The 21,717-nt window shown below is 30.4% G+C and overlaps 1 long non-coding RNA gene across 1 annotated transcript; it reads right to left on the bottom strand.

Annotated features, from left to right (window-relative positions):
- Positions 1–18,933: 18,933 nt before the first annotated feature.
- On the bottom strand, positions 18,934–21,506 carry LOC131843688 (uncharacterized). The gene is made up of 3 exons (XR_009357559.1): positions 21,081–21,506; positions 19,588–19,935; positions 18,934–19,047 (listed from the first exon to the last, which is right to left on the bottom strand). It is a non-coding gene; the product is annotated as an uncharacterized LOC131843688 (long non-coding RNA).
- Between the last annotated feature and the right edge of the window lie 211 nt (positions 21,507–21,717).

Below are 21,717 nucleotides of genomic sequence, written 5' to 3'. Positions count from 1 at the left end.
ACTCCCCCATGCGACACCTTTTGTAGAATGTATATAATTGTAGTATGGGTAAGTACTAAATCCCAACCAGGCAGTATCCCAGTTATTCAGTGTGAGTAATAAAATATTTGAAATAAATAATTAATAGATGAATTTAGTAAGGGAAATATTTACCGTTGGCAAGTAATTGAATTATTAATAGCTACACAAGTGCAACAAAGTTCTATTATAACTCCATTAGATTACTTTTATTTATTTAAAGTAAATTTGCTATTATCTGAATTCTTATTGTAAATATTAAATTACCTATAACCGTTGAAGATTTTAACATGAGGAAATTCCTTAACATCTACCAAGAAAGTACCAAACGCTGTATAACGTATATGCCTAAGAAATAAATAAATTAATATAAACCGATACACGAATTTCTAGAGACTATAACGTACGTAAAGATTCAATTATTCTAATATATATTTTACCCATTGTATGATGTACAATTACATAGGATTTAAGCACATAGTAAAACACACAATTTATAGATAAGGAAATAAACACATGTAGAACCTAAAGAAAATAATTTTAAAATACTAACATGCACAAAATAAAACAATAATATAAAAATAATAAAATCACACAAATTATAAAAAAGTAAATAAACATATGTAATACCTAGAGAAAATGATTTTATAATACTAACATGCACACAATAACTCAATAATAGAAAATAACAAAATTATACACATGTATGTCTGCATAATAATTTACATGCGCTACGCATGTAACTCGAACCCGCGACTTCAGGAAACAGCGTACATTAAGCCACCAAACCATAGAGGCTCTCAATCTTATTATAACTTTAATATCTAACATTTAAACAAGGCTTAGATTATGGCCATAATTCGACTTAACATACATCTAACCAAGTTTAATAATTCTATTATTTGCAATTATAAATTTAGCTGGATGAACACATCCTAAATATTATCTTCTCAATAAATTTCAGACTGCCTCATTTAAAGTAAAAGAATTAAATCACTTACCGAGATGCTCGACAGGAACCACTAATAAAATAATTAATTAAACACTTGCTCACCTCACGGTCACTCCCGACTAATCCCTTCTAACACCCATATTGGCTATTTATAGACATTTTTGTTTACCAATGTGTATGTGTTAATAATAATATACATTAGTGTGCGTAAATCAAAGCTATCGTTTTGAGCTGATGAATTCTATGAAATAAGATTGAAACATTTTTTATTTAATATTATTTTTGTATTGTTTTTACGTAAAAGTATTTAATATATCTTATTTATTAAACCATATGATATTTCTATTTATAATTATTTTATTTTTTAAATAATCTAGTTTATAGAAATTAAATCAATGTTTAGTTAGTGAATTAAAGTCCTAAAATGAATTGTTTTTAAAATCTAATACAATTTTTGAACTAAATATTTGTAATATACTTATGGGTATAGGTGAACCGTCACAATACATACGTTAGTTCTGACTAAGATTTTACTGTAATTTCACTGCCATATCTCACCCATAAACTCGAAATACTACTAGCTTCTTGGTTTTGTACAATGTTGAAGCTGTACTTTTTCATAGATACTGTACTATTTCATAGATTTGGAAGAAAATATATTTTCTTTTTAAAAAGCTTTTACGTCTACTCTCAACAAGATGTCGTTATCGTTACAGTAGCGTTTACCTTCATCTCGCTTAAGAGACGCTTTCCAAGATATCTATTACGCAGCGTGTCTAACAGCTGCGAAATTGTGTCCTCTTATAACTAAAATAATGTGTATACAGTATATATATAACAACATTGTATAGTTGTATACAATATTAACAACTTTGTGAATCCGTGAAAGTGTGTACTTCCTTTTCTTATGTTAGATTAGGTATTAAACAAAAGTCATGGCCGATTAATATAAATATTTTTTTTATAATAAGTAAAATAACATACTTAAACAGTATAACTTGAATAATTAATATCCATTTCTAAATAAAGAAAGATATTTTATGGATACCTAAACATATATCAACTCAGAAATAGAAAAAAGTAAACCAGAAAATTACAGAAAGCGAGAATGTTTTGATTATATATGTTCAGCTTATTTCTTTTTCTGTAGAAACCACGTAAAAACCAATGGTACAATTGTGATGAAATTTTATGATACATTTAGTAATATATGTACATAAAAATCTACCTGAAAATATGCTCCTTTCTTTTAGGTACATTACGATATATCTCTTTCAATAGCCTACATTTATTAGGCTTATATTGTATTTATGGAAAGAACGATATTATGCCACCCCTTGTAAAAACGTATATTTAAATAACAAATGTGCCTACTTTATTAAGGTTGTATTACAATATTATTAATAATGCTTGTATTTACAGGCTTCAACCTTATGCCTTCCGCCTTTACTTGGGATGATATACAAAAAGTAACCGCATTTATAAATACGTATTTAAAACAAATAAAGAGGAACAAAGTACAAACATATTATACAATTCTATATAAAAAGAAATTTGCAAGTGGCAGCCTATAAATATGTCCGTTGCCATGTTGATAAAAAGAAATTAAAAAAAGGTTAAAAAATAACAAATTCAAATTAATAGTGATTAAAGAAACTTTGCATATTTATTTAATAAAAATTTATTTAAATCTATAAACCATCCCTTAAATCTTCGTCCAAGCTTAAACTTTATTTTAAAATTATCTTTATTATGTTATTGGAATAGCTAATGGTGAGTGATAATTATATGTCCTATATATGTATATGACCAATACCATGGAGTCCACACCCTCAATTCTTGAAATTTAATATTTTCATTAAATGTTAGCGGGAATCAAATTCACGGCCATCGAAAAGTAATGGAGCGCTCTAAACCGGTACAACATGATATTCATTAATTTTGTTTGCTACATTAGTTAGTCGGGACATGGTCCCGACCAGCCGTGAGTAAGCATCTTTAGCGGATAACATGATTCGCTGTCACATTTTCATTTCCAACATTTGTCATTCCAATTTACTCCCGATATGTCACTTTACTGACATTCCAATTTTATTTGACACGCAACGGATATATTTACTTTCTAATGCTGAAAACAAAATTTATAACGAGATGTAAACTGAGCTAGACTTTGTGTAAAGTCAGACGACAATAGTCTGGTCTAGTCTAGTTAAACTATTTTAGCCACTGAGCAGCTTGTTTTATAATCTGTGCTTCGGTTGAAGGGAAATTACTGTGTACAGAGTTTCCAACCACTACTAAAAATAATTACACAACTAATAATTATTATACTACAAATAATTATTATTATTTTGTAAAATTTATTTGTTATACTTTTTCAGTTGTAATAACGAGTAATAAATAAATAATAATTATTTATTACGAATTATTTTTAAACTTTCAAATTTAGTTCTTATTAATATAATTAGTTAAACGGCTTTTAACACAAATGTAGATATAAATTATTCGTCTTTAAATGTTTAACAAGGTATATTAATAATATTATGAACTTATTTATGGGTATGCTCTGATATTGAAGTCTTAGTATTAGCATATAATTATTAAGTAATACGAATATTACTAATTTTACATAAAGACACTAGACATAGAATAAATAGTATGTAGACACGCAATTACTTAGAAATTTCACTTAACTAAAATTTAATATTTCCTTTAGGTAACAGAAAGAATATTTGAAATCATCCAAATCTCATTTGAATATTCTCAAATGGAAGCAGTGTAATTAATAATTCTCTAAAAGGCAAAACTTGGCAACTGTACTACTACTATACCTACGCGAATCCGTTATCTTGATATTAAGTTTTATTCAAAGACTGACTTATACAAATTCAATCTTGAATTTCCTGTATTCTGAGCTATGTCCTCATATACGAGTGCAAGTACCTAGTCTAAGAATAATTAAATTTTTCTGTCTTATGTTTTTACTCCTGGTACAGAATAAAGACAACAATGGTAAAAATAATGTACCTAAATTTTGAGTAACGATACGTACGAACGACGTCCTGACATTTATTCTTAATATATCCATATTGAAAAGGCTTTGTTCAGATATCTTCCCTTTACAAAAGTCACGCTGCATTGTTAAACATGCTTTGTTACTTAAGCTCGATTATAAAGACTCGAACGACGTCATCTTAACCTATACTGTAGTAGGGGATAAACTATGGGGCCAATTGGCATACTATTCTAATTTCAAATTAGTAACTTTAATACCCTGTAGAATATACGTTTAGTCAAAAGGAGATACTCCCTAAATTAAAATAAATTTGCAAATTTTAATAGTTATAAAAAAGAAGTAATTAATTAAGTGGTTGATTAAATAAGTACAGGCGAAATTACTACATGTTGATAATTTTCTTTTTGGTATTTTGTAGAAATAAATCTTTTTGTATATTTCTATAGATTTCATTAAGATTCATTTAGTTGTACCAAACAGACAGAAAGATATACTTTTTTACTTTTACGTTATTAATATTGAATATGTCATCTGCAAATTAATAAATTATTTTATTGCTAATGTATTCCTATTCTGCTATTGTACTCATATTCGCAATTGCAATTATAAATAAATAAATGCAGAGTAATTAAAAAAAAAAGTTTGCAAAGTATTTCAAAATACGACTCTGATATGTTCTTTGATATAAACAACTAGCTGACACGCGCAACAACGTCGGCATCACACTTGCCATCTTTTAAAATTATACACTATGTATTATTAGTTATATTAAAAATCATCAAAAGGATTCAGTAGTTTTTGAATGAAAGAGTAACAAACATCCATCCATCCATACTCACAAACTTTCGCATTTATAATATTAGTATGTAATATTATGTTATCTGTGATATTAGTAAGATTACTAAAGAATAACAGAAAAAAATATTGAAAACGGTACGCCATAGAAGAGATCTGCGAACAGAAGTCGTGAAATCATCTCCCGTTCCTGTTCCAACCTGATTAGCATTCCAGTGGCTTTTCGGGGTAACAATAATAATGACATTAATATTCATGGGTCACCGTGATTTATAGACAATGTATACACGAAATAATACCAAGTAAACCATCCTTTATTTGCCATTGTTGGTCCGCCTACTAGGACAATTCATTTTCCATTCATTTCCCGACTTTCCGTATTTCCGAGAAGTAAGTAGGTATCATTAATCTAAAATATCTGAAATATAAATGACAATATAATAGAATGACGTAAAAAACCAACTCTGAATTTATGAATTTTGTTCTTAGGAATAGAAATTTCGAGGACATATATTGATTTAGATTTCCAAGGACATCTATGGATTTAATTAGATTGCAGACAAACGTATAAGTACTAGAAGCAAAATATTGACATAAACCTGAGCATTGGAATTTACATATAATATATAATAAGACCAGTATGACACTAAGATAAAAAATAAGATATTCAGATTTCAGAGCATGGTTGACCTCGAATTTGGGGTTGATTTAATTTTCGGCAATAATCTAAAAGTAGATTATTGTATAACATTATTACTACAGTATCAATGTGACAGAATTCGGACAAACCAAAAGAAATGTTTTTTGTCTGGGTACCACATATAAGATAATATTTGTGTATTCATTTAAATGCTGCTATTTTAAATGGGAGTTTGAACCTCGCACGGAACAACAATAAAATATGTAATTCTATCAGTTGTTTAGTACTCCTACTGATCGTTCTGCTTAATAGATAATACTGTGTGAATTGTCCTAAATTTACAAAACAAAGTTGTTTCCACTGTGCTCTTACTTAGATGGCTCTGGCTTAGATCTTTTAAACTACGCCACGCATTTTATTTTCACAAACGGATTTATTCTAGTTTTCTACAATAAATGGAGTGATTCAAACGGAAGGTTTATATGTATAATATATTTACATCCGCGCGAAGCCCGGACAGTCAGTTAGTATAATAATAAAATCAAATAATGTTTGAATAAATAAATTTATTATAAATGCTATTTATTAAGTATTTTTCATAAATTTATTGAACAGAATTTGACAAGTAAACAAAATAAAATACTATTCAATCTTATCTATATATATAAAAATGAATTGCTGTTCGTTAGTCTCGGTAAAACTCGAGAATAGTTGAACCGATTTGGCTAATTTTAGTCTTAAAATATTCGTAGAAGTCCAGGGAATGTTTAAACGGTGATAAAATATCAAGAAATAGCATGTATAATAGTAAAATGCGTGCGTTCAGAAATGTATTGCTAAACTTAAAAAAAAATTGACATTTTTATTTTTGAGGCGGACGATGTTCGCTGGGTCAGCTAGTTTATATATAAAAAAATATATATTTTTATGACATAAAGATATATATTATCTTATATATATCTTCATGTGATAAAAAAAACAAAGAAGATAATAATTAACTTAATCTGAAGCTCCTTGATTAAGTCACGTTAAAAAGATCTCAAAGAATATCAAAAGATTAGCGAGACTGCGTGGAAGTAATTTTCTGTGTTACCATTAACAACATTCTATAAATTAAAAGCTACAGCACCTTCATTCTATGATAAAACTCTCAGATAAAACAAAATTTAAGTAGATGCAAACGATAAGAGATTTCATATCAATAAATAGCAAGGCATTCAGGTGAAATTAAAAGTAATTTAGCAATGACGTGTTGCATTGACGGAGTCTGTGGTCTAGCGGTTTAACATACCGCCTCACTTCCGATGGTCGCGGGTTGGATTCCTCACAAGCTGTAAATGGGTATATTCTGGAGTATGATTGTTTATATATGTATTTACATCTAAGCATTCTATCACTTGTTTGTTACCCATAACGCAAGTTCTGTTTACATTGGAAATAGATGGCGCTATGTAAATCATCCAGGGTTTTTAGTTAACATCTTATGTCATCTCTCTGCATGGTTATACTTACATGGCTACGTAATAAAATCATTATAATTGATAAATATTCTATTGTCTGTGTTCTTTAAAGTCGCACGAACGCAATAGTTGCAGATGTATTTGTCACCCTTAGTGATTTAAAAAATATAAGTATTTCTCTTTAATATATTTTTTTTATCATTGTTTTTATGCTATATGTATATACTTCACGCGCGAAGCGGTTGCGGAAGGTTTAATTTTAGTGGGTGTAAATGGAATGGGTAAAACTCAATAGTTTGATGTGCTAATTTTAATTTTGTCGTTTACTGATGGTCAAAATTATTTTATATATATATTTATTATATTTAGTAGATGATACTGGTGACAACATTATAATTCTTTAATATTTCTTCTTTGTATAATAATATAAATCATATCGATATTGTCAAATAGTATCTGCGAAAATAAAAATAAATAGTCTTCCTTTATTTATCACTAGCTATTCGTCCCGACTTCACACGGGTGTACATGTAATATATATATATAAACTTTCCTCTTGAATAACTCTATCTATTAAAAAAACCGCTTCAAAATCCGTGGTGTAGTTTTGAAGATTTAAGCATACATAGAGACGGACAGACAGCGACAGCGATTTTATTTTATACTATATAATGATGATGATATAAGATATCATATGCCCTTTTAGTGATGATACTTTTAGTTTTTCTTTGAAGTTATCTCGAGAACTTATACACAGAACATACATATGTATATCTAGTGCATAACATAAAGCTTGTAATCTGTCTTAGCTCTAAGTACCGGATCGATATCCTCTGATCTAAAATTCTTCGTAAGATATCCTTTTTAAAGTTAAGCGCATCGTTGTACACTTTTATGACCCAATTTCATTCATCCAGCGATTCTGTCTTTTATATATATTTTTACATTGTCGTATACAGAAGGTTAGTCATAAAGAATATACATGAAGCCAAAATCCAGTGACAAGATCCATGTAATTAAATATATCTCCATAAGAGTGAAGTAAGAAGCTGACAACATTTTTATTAAAACCCACGGGAACATTAAATACGAAAATATCGAAATCTATCGGATTTCCAATATGTCTTTTGGCGAAAATGTTGCATTTTCATATGTATTCTAAGTGCCTTTTGGGTTGGTATACCGTACACGATAGAGTTAAATAATATAAGGGTCTTATACAATACCCTATTTACTCTATTATGCTATTTGTATAAAGGCATACTGATCGTTTTTTTACTTTATTTTGTTCATGTATAGTATGTGTATTATTTTAATAGATTAGATTAAAATATGCTATTTGAGAACATATTATTTAGATTCCAGTATGTATTATATATTATTGTTTTGGCTTAGTAATTCTTATATTTATACTTAAATTATTATGTATATACTATCTAATAGTACTACTATAATACTACTACTAGTTTTATTAGTTCAATTAGTAATTATATTTATATTTGTGGTATTCGAGTGAAGTTTTTTTAATATACATTTCTAAAGTTATACCAAGATAATGGTAATTCTATTCATTTGTATGCAATAAAACTCGGTAAACCAATAAATAGGTACTAAAGAAAGGTCAGAGGTCAGGCTATTACTACCTTCGTAACGGTAGGTGAAAATATGATAAGAAAACGAAACGTTTGTATCCTTTAAAAACAGTAGGATCGGCTTCAATACATTAAGTTAATTAAAAATAAACATTCTCTCTATATTTGATCTCTCTTAATGGAAAGCTTAAACAGAACACGGACGACTAAAATAATACTGTACTGTAATGATTTGTAACATGTCGCATGCTTATTAATTCTAAACTGCAGTAAGTTAATATTTCAGTTAGTTTTTTCAAAAGTGAACATTAAAGTTATTATTCTTAAGCTATTTAAAGTTGATATTTAAAATTTTTAAATTATTAAATTTATTCCACGAAGGTGGCATATGGTCCATCTCATAATAAACGGTTACAGTAGCCTATAGATGTCTGAAACACCAGGCGTATCACGTGCACGTTGCCCACCCTCAAGAAACTTAATACATCCTACTATTTGACTGTATGTAATTGGTATTAATGACACTCGTAGTTTCAGTGCTTGAACCGCCTTCAATATTTTCAATTAATCATATAACTAGGCGATTGGCGTGAAAAGTTAAAAAAACATCTTCAGATTTTGTTCATGTATTTTAGGAAAATTATTCTATTCTTTTATGACTAACTAACGTATGATGAGTACGCCATAAATATAAACAAACAATTTATGATTTCATTATACCGTGTCATCGTGTCTTTTATATTTGTCCTAGCTAACTTACCACAAAATAAGAATTCTGTAGTAAATTAAATTCTTGGCGTTTTATTCGTGGACACGATAGCAACTGAGCATTTTCTCAAAACTTTATCTAGGGATACTCTCGGTGTAATAAAATTTGCTGCAAACGAAGCGAACCTGCGCTTACTTTTTACGGGACACGTTAATTTGGATCACAGCGGGTTTCTGCACAATCATCATTGTCATAAAATTTTGACGCATTTTTTCTGTAATAAACCCAAGCAGCATTGTATTTGCAGGCTTTATTACCCTACTCTACACAATATAAGGTTTAGAATTGCATAAATTTTATTAATTTCAGATATTGTAGTAGATAGAAGTTACCGAAATTGAATGCGGGCATAAATTTGACAAGGCTGCGATATAAACTGCAAATTTGAATGTCACATAAGCATCATCGTGTGGATAATACAAATACTTATGCATATGATTTAATTTAATGCCCATTGTACAAGCTAAGTTTACTTCGGAACTGTGTAATGATATCGGTATTACATAGACCAGTATATATTTATTGTTATCATTTATGATTGTTATTTCCCTCGTTATTCCACGTCTTCATTTAGTTCCCGTTTTCATTAATTACCTACATTGTAATTTTCATACAATTTTACTCCTAACAAATTTCAAATCCACTTCTTAGATAACATTGAAATATGGTCGTAAATAAAATATTATGTTCCTTTTCAATTTTTCAATGCACTCTTTCACTCATCTTATTTATATGCTATAGACTCGCCCGCGACTTCACATGGGTACATTGACATATTCTATGAATCTTTTTTTTACAAAATTGTATGCACATGTACGGCTGTGATAATATAGAAGTAAAAGAATTTTTCAAATCGCTATTAACATAACTATTTTTATAAATCACAAATAAAAAAAAATCTTCCTTATGGTAACAGCTCAGATATTATTTTTGATTACAATCATTAAATTAGTTTTGATAGTGGAGTTAGTTAAAAAAAAAATTGTGGCCGGAAAACAAATTAAGTTTTCGTTAACATTGTCAGTTGTCACATGGAGCTTACATGCCTCATGTCTCATTAGTAATGTATGTTCAGCATGCAAGATAATAAATAGGTCATGTCACAAACGGCATGTTTATGGGTGAGCACTACAGACCGTAGGACCCTTCACATTTATTATAGTGATAAACGCTTTCTTGTTAGATCAGCTTGAGAATTTGGACAATATGATTATATTTAGTTTACAACTGCAGTAAACATTAGATAATAATATTTCACTTAAGGAACTAATAAGTCTAGATATAAAAAATAGTAATGGATAGGTTTGATTGAAGTTAGAGGAGAAAAACATGTTACACCGACCCCAAATGAATGAGATAAGGAAGAAGCAGATGGTGAGGTTTGATTGAAGTTTTGATAGCCGTGTGCGTACCATTGTCTACCTATTATAGCCGCCAAGCAGGTTTCTTTGTAAAATGTGTTTCGTTTGAAGGATAAAATAAAGCAGTAAAAGTACAGGATAATATAAATAAATAAAACTGGATATTTAACACAGCCATCTAGTCCCACGCTAAGCAGAACTTGTGTTGTACGTACTTCGATATTTTTTTGGTAAATACATATATAATATACGTAGAACCCGTGATCATCGGAAGTAAAGCGGTGTGCTATACCGCTTATACGAAAACACAATAATATAAAATCCAAAAATTAATCTAACCAGAATAGATCCTAATAATTTCAAAGACTAAAGCTACTACTGAAAAACCATACACTAAAATGTGTGAAATAAGAAATATTCTGAAGAGAACTGTAATATATATGTAGTCATGATTATATACCATCTCTTACTACTGTTACAATATTTTTTATAAGTGTTGGAGGCCAGTGATTTAAAATAAATTATTAGATTTATCTTATGAGCGTACGTATTCAGTATTTCAGTACGTATATTATACGAAATGCCATATCTTGATAAATCCATTAGCCTACATCAAAGTGCTCGCAGTCATAAAAAATATATAAATAAATACTATAACATATTTACCATAATGGCTGACGGCGATATCAATTCAGCAGCATTAAATCACAATATTTCTTTATTCGCATGTCAAAATCAATCTTCTCGTGTCTTTTAATGTCTTCTCAGGATAATGCGTTTCCTTCAAATGTGTGGAATAAATACTTAGAGATTGAATTGAAAGACTTACGTGGCGAATTTATGCCCGACCCGGTTCTACTGTATATCATAACATTGTGAATGTGCGTATGGATTGTTAATAATGAAGATAGTAGCCCTTTTACTAGTAATATATCATGACAGATCGACCTCCACGCGGTACCCTCTGAAAACGTGGCAAATTCGCCACGATGGACAAACTGATCTGACAATCAGGCGCATCCTATCATCCTCCACTGGTGCTCCGCCAACGCATACCGTTAACACAGGCGGGTGCACTATTCCATTATATCAAAAATGAAGCGTCGTGGTTTGTTGGTACAACCTCGAGTTACACTAAAAGTGTTGTGAGTTCAGATAAGGTTTGAGCATGCGAGAAAATTCTATGACCATTCATTAATAAGTTTATGTACATTTAATGTTTAAATTACTCCCAGCAACGCATTATGTACTTAAAAAAATATGAACCCTTTTTGATGTGACATTGTACATGAAGAAATGAAGTCATTTATTTAATGATTATTTTTAATACGAGGGATCACAAAAATGCAGGAAACGTTGATTTTGTAATAAAACGAATTTAGAATCATCATCTCGGAAATAACTTTATATAATATTATTATTAGCGATGCTTGATAATAGTTACCAAAATGTTACCACAATGTCTCGTTGGAAATAAAAAAAATGCATATACGAACAAAATAAATAAATAATAATCATTTTGCTGGATTTCAACCACTACCCAAGAACATTTTGTGGAATGCCAGTTACTTGTTTTTGTAGTGGTATTCTTATTCGTATTTTTTAAAACTGTGTAGTATAGTTATGTGCATAAATAGTGGCGGGATGTTGTAAATTTGACTAGAACTCAAATTAATATATTGTAATAACTGTATACTGGTATTCGAGTATTCTTCTATACTTACACTCACGTCGCAAACATATTCAGAATTTGCAGTTATACGCAGTCTATGAATGGATAAAAATGAGGCGAGAAGAGAGGGACTAATTATAAATGGAACCTTTGGCATGACATTTTTATATGTCACACCTTTGAGGGTCAGTGCCGAATACAGTCACCCACTATTTTTATTTAATCGGGACATTCCCATTTCAGACCACAGTGCCGGGCGTTCCAATAAATTGACTAGTGGGATTCCAATTATACTGATTTTCTATATAATATACTTTTCTTATTCATGTTTCCGTCATATTTAATGCTGACCACACTCACATTGCGACGCATCTCGGATGTACCGAATAGTTTATACATAACTCGAAAGTATGGGGGGAATGGGATCGTTAGTAATGTGGTTTACTAGCAATATACTTTTCCAGTCCGCGCGGTTCTCTCTGGAAACCATCTTGATAAATTCCTGGAAAATATTCCACGATCGGTTTACTGACCTGACCTCAAACTCATCGTATCATCCTCCTGGTGCCCCGCCAGCGTATACCATTAGCGCAGACAGATATACCATTCCATTATCATAGATGTAAAAGAAAAGTCAAAAAGTATAGAAGAGGAAATCCCGACTTCTTTGGCCGATTTTTGTTATTGAAATCCCAAAAATATAATTAGAAGAGTTGGGTAACCTAGTGTCGACCCTTTGCACTAATTACGCGTCCGAGTGAGTGTTTTATTAAATAAAATGATATCAGAGATCGTATGACTTTCGGAATGACATGTCATTTGCAAACGTATGTAATTTTCAGTAGCTTTAATATCTGTAAAGTTTGCAGGTACTTAATGATGTAATATATGTTTTAATGGGTGGTAATGGAATACTCTCGTTTGAATGAAATAATTTTAATACAGGCAATTTAATATTATGTGACTGCCTCGGTGGTCTAGCTGTTTAGCACACCACTTTACTTCGGATGGTCGAGGGTTCGATTCCTCGCACGGTTCAAACATTTGTATTCATCAGTATGATTGTGAGGTGCTTTCAATGTATTTAACATACATAGAAAACGTCTAAAAAAAATCAAAGTATTTATATCAGTTTTTTAGTACTTATAACACAAGCTCTGCATACCATAGGACTAGATGGCGCTGTGTTAATTGTTCAGGGTTATTTATCTTAACAAGTTATTTGTATATCCTCCTGTGTACGGAATGTATATCAAAGCCTTTAGATATTGAATATACAGAAATGTAAAATTTCAAAGCAACCCAATACCCACCTCAGGCAACATCTGTATTATATACACAAAGGCAGTTAAAACGAAACTGCCAACCTAAACGACAAAACATTCTTGACACTAATTAGCTATACTGTAAACAACATGTGACATTTTGTTTTGTGTACAAAGCCTTAGAATAAAGGTAATGATAAAAGTCACTTCGATGGTGGACGTGCCGCCAAGTGGGAAGACTTGTAGAGTGTGTTTTATTCAAAGGATGAGATATGTTAGTGAAATGACAGGATAACATCTAAATAGTAGCATAACATCTAAATAATTCAAAATGGAAACAAATGAGGGCACATTCAGACGTTTAGTTGTGTAAAGGCAACAAACACGGAGACAAACTTCCGCATTTGACTATGTATTTAAAAAAAGTATTTAAGTACATAGTTCTAATATAATTTGTCTATACTTATTTATACTTTGTACATGTTCAGTTTATTTTATAACTATATACTATTTTAACGAAATTACCATGTTTTACAATACAAGAAAGCATATATAATTTATATATTCATAAAAATATTCTTAAAATGAATTTAAAAAGTCCTTATTAGTTTTGGAATATTCGCCACTATTCGCCACATATCCATACTAAATATATAAATAATGGTACATTATTAGAAAAGCCGCACTATCTCAGAGTAATAAAAACTATTTTACTTTGCAAAAATGATTTTCACAAGGGAAAGTGAAATTGCGTGTTCGCGCCAACCAAGCCGCGGCAAATTGCCTAAGTGCAATAAACCGCTCAAAGCAATATCCATATCACGATCAATCTATCAATACCTACGTCACAGATAAGAAAATACTACATACCTATGTCTATAACAATATGTAGGTTCATACCCCGTCATGTCATTTATTTTTCCAGAATAATTTCCTGTCGCTCCACTTTCTTTTTTTTTTTTATGTCATTGGAATGCCAATCAAACTGATTATAAGTGATAACCTTTGCTTATGTGATATCAGTGATACACATCATTATCTTACTAATATACTAAACATTCCTCGTATCCTGTAATTCATAACAAAACAAACAATACACTTTTCATGACCGCCTCAATAGTCTAGCGATTTGCACACTAGAAATACTTCCGGTTTTTACAGCTTGTATTCTTGAGTGACAACAATTACTGTTGTTTATTTTGCATGGGGTGTATTCTTACAAAATATATAAGAATTTTTGTCAGTTGCTTAGTAACAATAAGCTCTGCTTAGGTTGAGAAAAGGTAACGCGGCGTGAATTATTCTGGGTTATTATTATTAATTGTACTATATTATTTTCGGATAAATGAATAACAGTACAGGTGGGAAATAATTATGTTTTTTCTAATGAACTATTATAATACACAACAATGAATCCTACAATAATAGCTTCATAAAGGAAATCATGATGAGTATCTTCCTCTCATTACTTCAGGGAATTTCTCCATTATTGAAAGATAATAACAGATCAATCGGCTTTTTCGTAGTTTAGTAACACGCGAACCTGTAATAAGGAACCTTTTTTTTAATCGACAGATTCGTAATTTACTGTCCGATACAGGCTACTTCGTCTGCTTTTTTAAATAAAAGTGTTTGTATTCCGGAAATTGATCATCATACAATTGAACCTTAATGCAATAAATTATTAAAACAGGTTGAAATCAAGTTGCTTGGTGATCGACATACTCATCCATACTAAATTATACTAATATTATAAATATGATTCTGTATCTGTCTATTTGTCTGTCTATCTGCTAGTTATATTTTCACGACTGAACGGATGTTAACGATGTTTGATATGGAGATCAAGTGTATCACGAGTGGACCATACATAGATACATAGCCTACGTTTTATTATATAATAATATTACAAGCTACCCACCCCGATTTCGCACACGTGTATATATATTATACATATAAATCTTCCTCTGGAATTACTCTATCTATTAAAAAAAACCGCGTCAAAATCCGTTGCGTAGTTTTAAAGATTTAAGCATATATTGTATGCTTAAATCTTAAAAACTACGGGACAGACAGCGACAGCGATTTTCTTTTATACTGTGTAATAATGATGTTATCTGTGCTTTTACCAAAAAGGTAGGCTGTCGCTGTAGGTGATGACTAGTTTTATCTATCTATCTATATCTATAAATGTTCTAAGGAGAGGGAATTGTTAATAATGAGAACTAGACTTCAATATAGAACTATCAATGTATCATCGTCAACTGGTGCCCCGCTACAGTACCATTAGTGTAACTGAGTACACCATTCCATACACAACCGCAGAAAATCCAAGATTAACTTTAATTATTTTAAAAAAAAACACTCTTAAAACCTTTTTGAAAAAAGTGTCAAAAGAAGACGAAAGCAAACTGCTTAGCGACAGATTTTGTACATATATCTCTCTTACTACCTAGCATCATCCCATTACAATTGGGTCGACTTTCCTAGTCATTCTTTAGTAGGCACATCTGTCCTGGATTGTCGAGTCGTATATTTGGATTTTCAACAGGTATTTATAATAAAAGACTACCAAGTCTCTTTAGGTTTGTGTTAAGATTCGAGTCATGAGTCTCTTGTCGTCTCTTTACGTAGTCATACTACCTCAGCCGTGTACCGGTGAGTTTAATCTATACATATAAATATAATTGGATTGTCTGTTTCTAATAACCGATTTTACTACATGCATATGAATATAAATTCCGTACATTCACTAAAATAACATTTTTTACAATTTTTGTCTGATTTTTCCGGCTAATCTCTGAAATGGCTGGAACGATTTTGACGTGACTTTTTGTGGCAGATAGCTGATGTAATAAAGAGTAACTTAGGTTACTCTTATTTTAGTATAATAAAATTAAATTCTACGCGGACAAAATCGCGGGAACAGCTAGTTATATATAACGAATATATATATATATATAGTATATACATTCGTTAATAAAGAAATGAGATACAGGTACAGAGTACATACAGAGTCTCCCTCGTGAGTTTAATTTAAACAATACAATGTGTGGTTACAATTCGCAGACCGTATTTAATTTCAGTCTACATGAGCTGTACCAAAATATTTTAATAACATTCACACTAACGGAATATGTCTCTGGGAGAATAACATGGCGCGTGTCACTACGTTATTGCGGTGACTGTCTGGCTTTATGTGGATAATAGTTTTAAGGCTCTGCTTTTTCCGTGAAACTAGAGAATATATATTAGGTTCCATAAATTTAAAATTTCTATATAAACTAAACTAGCTGTGCCAGCGACTTCGACTGCGTGTTATAGTGATTTTCATCAAATAATGTAAAATAAATTCAATAATCTAACCCATAAAAGCCAAAGAAAAAAATTACGTCGTCTTAGCTTCATAAATAACGATTTTCCATACAAACTGTCACGATCTATTTTATTTTACTCTCTTAAGTGTAAAATTTCAAGCTTCTATCATTAGTAGCTATGCCCTTTCTCAGGGTCTAAACCATCTGTTTACCAAATTTCGTTTAAGTCGGTCTAATAATTTTGGCGTAAAAGAGAGACGGACAGATAGACAGAGTTATTTTCGCATTTATAATATTACTAAGGATTAGGTCACATACAAGAAAGTGTGACATTCTATATATATATATAACAAGGGAGTGAAAGAGAGAGAGAAAGATTTGTATAATTTTTTTTTTATGTGTATTGCTCCTAGTATTAAATCACGAAATTTTAGCTTATAAACAAGTGACTAGCTGTAATGGAGAAGGGGCTAATAAAAAATACTATATAGATGAATGAAATTTGCAGAAAACTGGAGTCTAAACTTGATGAAAGATCTGTACTTAGAAATGCACTTTGCTATCTCATTGTGTTATAAAAATTGAATCAAAGTATAATAACAAATGAAAATTATAATGAATAAAATTAAACAGTATTTATCAGGATAAAGAAAGTCTATCTGCACCTCAAATATTTTCTGTATATTTTACAAACTTCTGACGACGAGTTGATTTGTCTAACTTGTTTCCTACAAACAAACTCAGTTTCGCATTTATATAATTTTAAACTCATATAATAAAAAAATTACATTAATAACATTAAGATTACAAAATCGGCGACATACTTTCTTTTTAAATAACTTAACTGATTATAAATATTTGTTAGATATATATGCATATATATAAGTTAAGTATCTTATAAAGGGAAATAAAAAGTCACATTCATATTTACGTTTGTATCGGATTGCCGAAATAACCTATATTGTTGAACATTTAAGCATTCAGTTGTAAGCATAATATCAATTCTTGGCAATTTTCCGAACCAGCATGCAAAATTAGATTGAAATTAAGTGGAACAACTACAAATCCGTATGGATTTAAAACACATTTTTTGTATTTTGTTTGGCGAGTTAAAAGGAATTGAAGGTACTTTACTTATTCCTGCACTATTTTAGTAAAGATATCTATTTTATTAAGGCTTAAACTTTATATAGTAAGCATACTTTTATTAAAGACAAGTGGTATCTGGGACTTCGTCTGCGTTTACGTGATGAACGTAATGAAACAACAACAATAAATAAAGAATTTAAACAAATGCCATCTTTCATTTTAATAATAAATTAATTAATATAGTGGTTATAACTAATAAGAAAAAATTACAAATGTATCTATGCTCAGATTTCTTCAGTCTATACACATGCTAGCCTATATTTCTTTGTGAAAATTTTATCCTAAATTTTTCAGCCGTTTTATTGTGAATTATATTTAATGTAAACAATTAATAAAACAAATTTAATAAGTGAAACACCATAAGTAAACAACATAAAATCAAGTTATTTGTACATATTAGAATCTGATCTTACTCATTTGTACAAAGTTATAGCACAATAAAATCACATTATATCGGAACTAACAAATGGCGTCCAAAATCCTTCCAGAACATTCATTCCTTTTGCGAGTAATGAAGCAAAAAATATAGAGTCCTCCGTTTTCTTGCGTCGACCATAATATAAAACATCTGTGTATAGAATTTTCTCTTTGATCCATCACATTACTCTGCTTTTGTCCGATGAATACAGTTTATAAATACAGTTTGAATAATACATAAATATACAAGACTAAAAAAGTCGAACTATAAAAAGAGTTCTATTTGTATTCATACCGGTAAACGTATCTTTATAACAAAAGCGAAATATGTTAGATACATTACGTGGAAATATAATATTATGCTTTGTGATAATGGAATATGATTGAAATAACAATAGAATTATCTACTCAGTTTTGTTTTACGTAAAATCGCTATTTTGACAAAATAGCGATTTTTGAGAGAAAGGAAAAACAAAATCATCTATTATAATATACAGCTAAAGCCTTTTTATTCTTCTTGATGAAAATTAATGATAGATCGCTTGTATTGGAGTATATAAAAGCTTGTCCGCAACAGTGTGGGCACTATTGTCCGTCGTATACACGGAATCTTTTGTCGATTGTCTGGGAACCCATTTAAAGTTTTTTTTATACATTAGTTACAATCTACTACGGAATTTTTTGTATTGCTCCCCATTGAGCAGGCAATAATAATCCATTTCATTATATTAATAAATATTTTTGCAGTCCTTTGATGTTGAGTATATATATAATTCGTAAATATATAACGGTTTAGCACACCGCTTATTTTGGATGGTTGCTGGTTCGATTCCTTGCACGGTACAAATACTTGTAGTCATGAGTATGATTGCGGTCTGGGTGTTTTCTATGTATGTACCTATATTCTGTATGTATTTACAAATAAAATGTATTTCAGTATTTATATCCGACATTTAGTACCCATAACACAAGCTCTATTAACCTTGGGACTAAATGTCACTATGTGAATTGTTTAGGGATATTATTGTTTTAATATTACTCCATTATTTACTTCGTAATAACCGCAATGCTCTATAAAGTAATATTGGCAAACAAAAATGTACCATTATTCAAAAATGCTATAGTATAATGTAATATAAATACATTACCAAGAAAAAATATCACCTGCCAGCTCAAGAAATATTTCAATTTCACACATAACAACTTCTTATTTTAGTTTCCACTCGAGATGCTGATATAAGCTCCTTTACACATTTGTGTTTTGTTACACCGGGATTATATTGAGTATGTGGGACAATCTTGGGATATGAAATATATAGGACACAACATATACAAATACAACATTCAAATTATTGTATTGTAGTAAACCTCTTTGTTTATACTTTTTATAAACTTCTTTTTTTCAATGTCTCTATCATTGTAATGTTCCTTTGCTTTTCATTCTAATTGAAATCTTCTATTTTTAAATATCCCTTTATGTTCATTTGTTTCGTTTCTTAATTGATCTTTTCACTATAACCAAAAGAAGCAAGTAACTTTCATTTATCCAATTATCTAATTTTATTTCAATCACCGTAATAATGAAATGAGAAATCCTTAGTACTTGTCAACACTATGTAAACCATTTGAAATTTATTTATGTAGTACTGTACTCTAATTAGGTAATAATATTACCTAACAGATAATAATATTACCTAATTAGAGTACAGTTTAGAACGTAAAATACACTATTGAAATTGCTGTTTTATACCTACATTACGAAAATAATGTAGTATTCAGCCTTTGTGGACTAAATAAATACTGAATTTGGAACATAAAATACACTGTTCTGTGTAAAATATACAATTGCTGCATTGTATAATTATTTAGTACCTGTTATTAACATTGTGTCATGGATATAAATACGAATATTGGCTAGGTCACACTAGACGTGGTGAGTAGTGAACTGGACAATATTGAGGTTATTGTACGTAGGTGTTACTAGTTTGTTAACTACTATCATCAAATTATCCAATCAAAATATTGCAACGTTGTACTCACGTTATAGAACATTTTATTTGCATGATCATGATAGGCTGAGAATGATAGGCGATATTCACCAAGGATTAATGATGATGGTTTCAATGAAGGTCCGTGGAGGTCCTAATAGGGTACAGGTAACTAACAATAGGCTACAATCACTTATTAATAGCAATCTTTTAGTCATTGTCTATAGTCATGGATACACTAAATAGCGTTTAGTGTAGCAAACTCTTAAGAATTCAATTCTAACTAGTCAGACCAGAGGTAGACTATAAAATGTCCCTGCATGTATACTCAGTTGCACCTGGTTCTGCCTCTTGACTTTCTATTTGTAGAGTTCAGATAAGGCATTGAACTTTAGGCAGGACACACCTTAATCCTCTTAATGCATGCACAATGCAATACAATGCATAAAACATAACGCAGGTATTCCCGGTGTCACATTATGTCACGTTATGTCCGTGGTTCTATTCTTGTTCAATAGTTACCTAGCGCTTACTGTAAAGTGGGCAAAGAACTTGTTTGACATTCTAATTACATAAAAAATCTAGCGAATTAATTGCTTATTTTATACAAAACATAATATTTCATTGGTTAAGCCATGAAAACGTGAAAACATTACAAAAAAGACTCACATTCAAAATAATGTACGTCAACATTGATATTACTACCACAAATCTTTACCGTACACATTTCGTAGCACATATAAAGCCGCTTGAAGTTTCAACATAAATATACATTCCGCTCGTATTTCGCTATATAACGCACAAGATTTCTATTCTAAGCGCATGAATATCGTTAGACACACATGCTGATACCCTGTCGCCAATAAATATTGATATGTCCTACGTATCGGCGATCGTCTCATGGATATTTTATTAGCTTTCCCTATATTGGATCGCACAAACACAATTGTATATGTCAAATTTGGAGAACAAACACATTTTTGAGTAGCCAAGCAGTTTGCTTTCAAAGCTGTGTTTAGATTATACGGATAGATTAAACAGTGAAATTACAATATAAAAAACATGATATTTTAGTCCCTTGGAATAGTAATGAATAAGTCGTATCTCACGTACTGTTCTTGTATATAAGTGATGAATTTCCGCTTAACGTCAGGTGGACTGTTAGTTAGCCATATTTTTTTTATTGAGTGTTTTGGGTTATTGTTAGGTCCTAAGACCTGTATGTAACACTGCGACCTGCATAAATCTATTGTCTCACACTTTTATTACCCATTACAGTTACTTAAAAGAAGAAAACGTAATCAGA

The sequence above is a fragment of the Achroia grisella genome, unplaced genomic scaffold (genome assembly GCF_030625045.1).
Source record: "Achroia grisella isolate CSIRO2021 unplaced genomic scaffold, CSIRO_AGI_Agris_v1 utg327, whole genome shotgun sequence".
Lineage (NCBI taxonomy): Eukaryota > Metazoa > Arthropoda > Insecta > Lepidoptera > Pyralidae > Achroia > Achroia grisella.
Note: the sequence above shows the minus strand (reverse complement) of the source record. Positions and strands in the feature narration are given on the sequence as shown.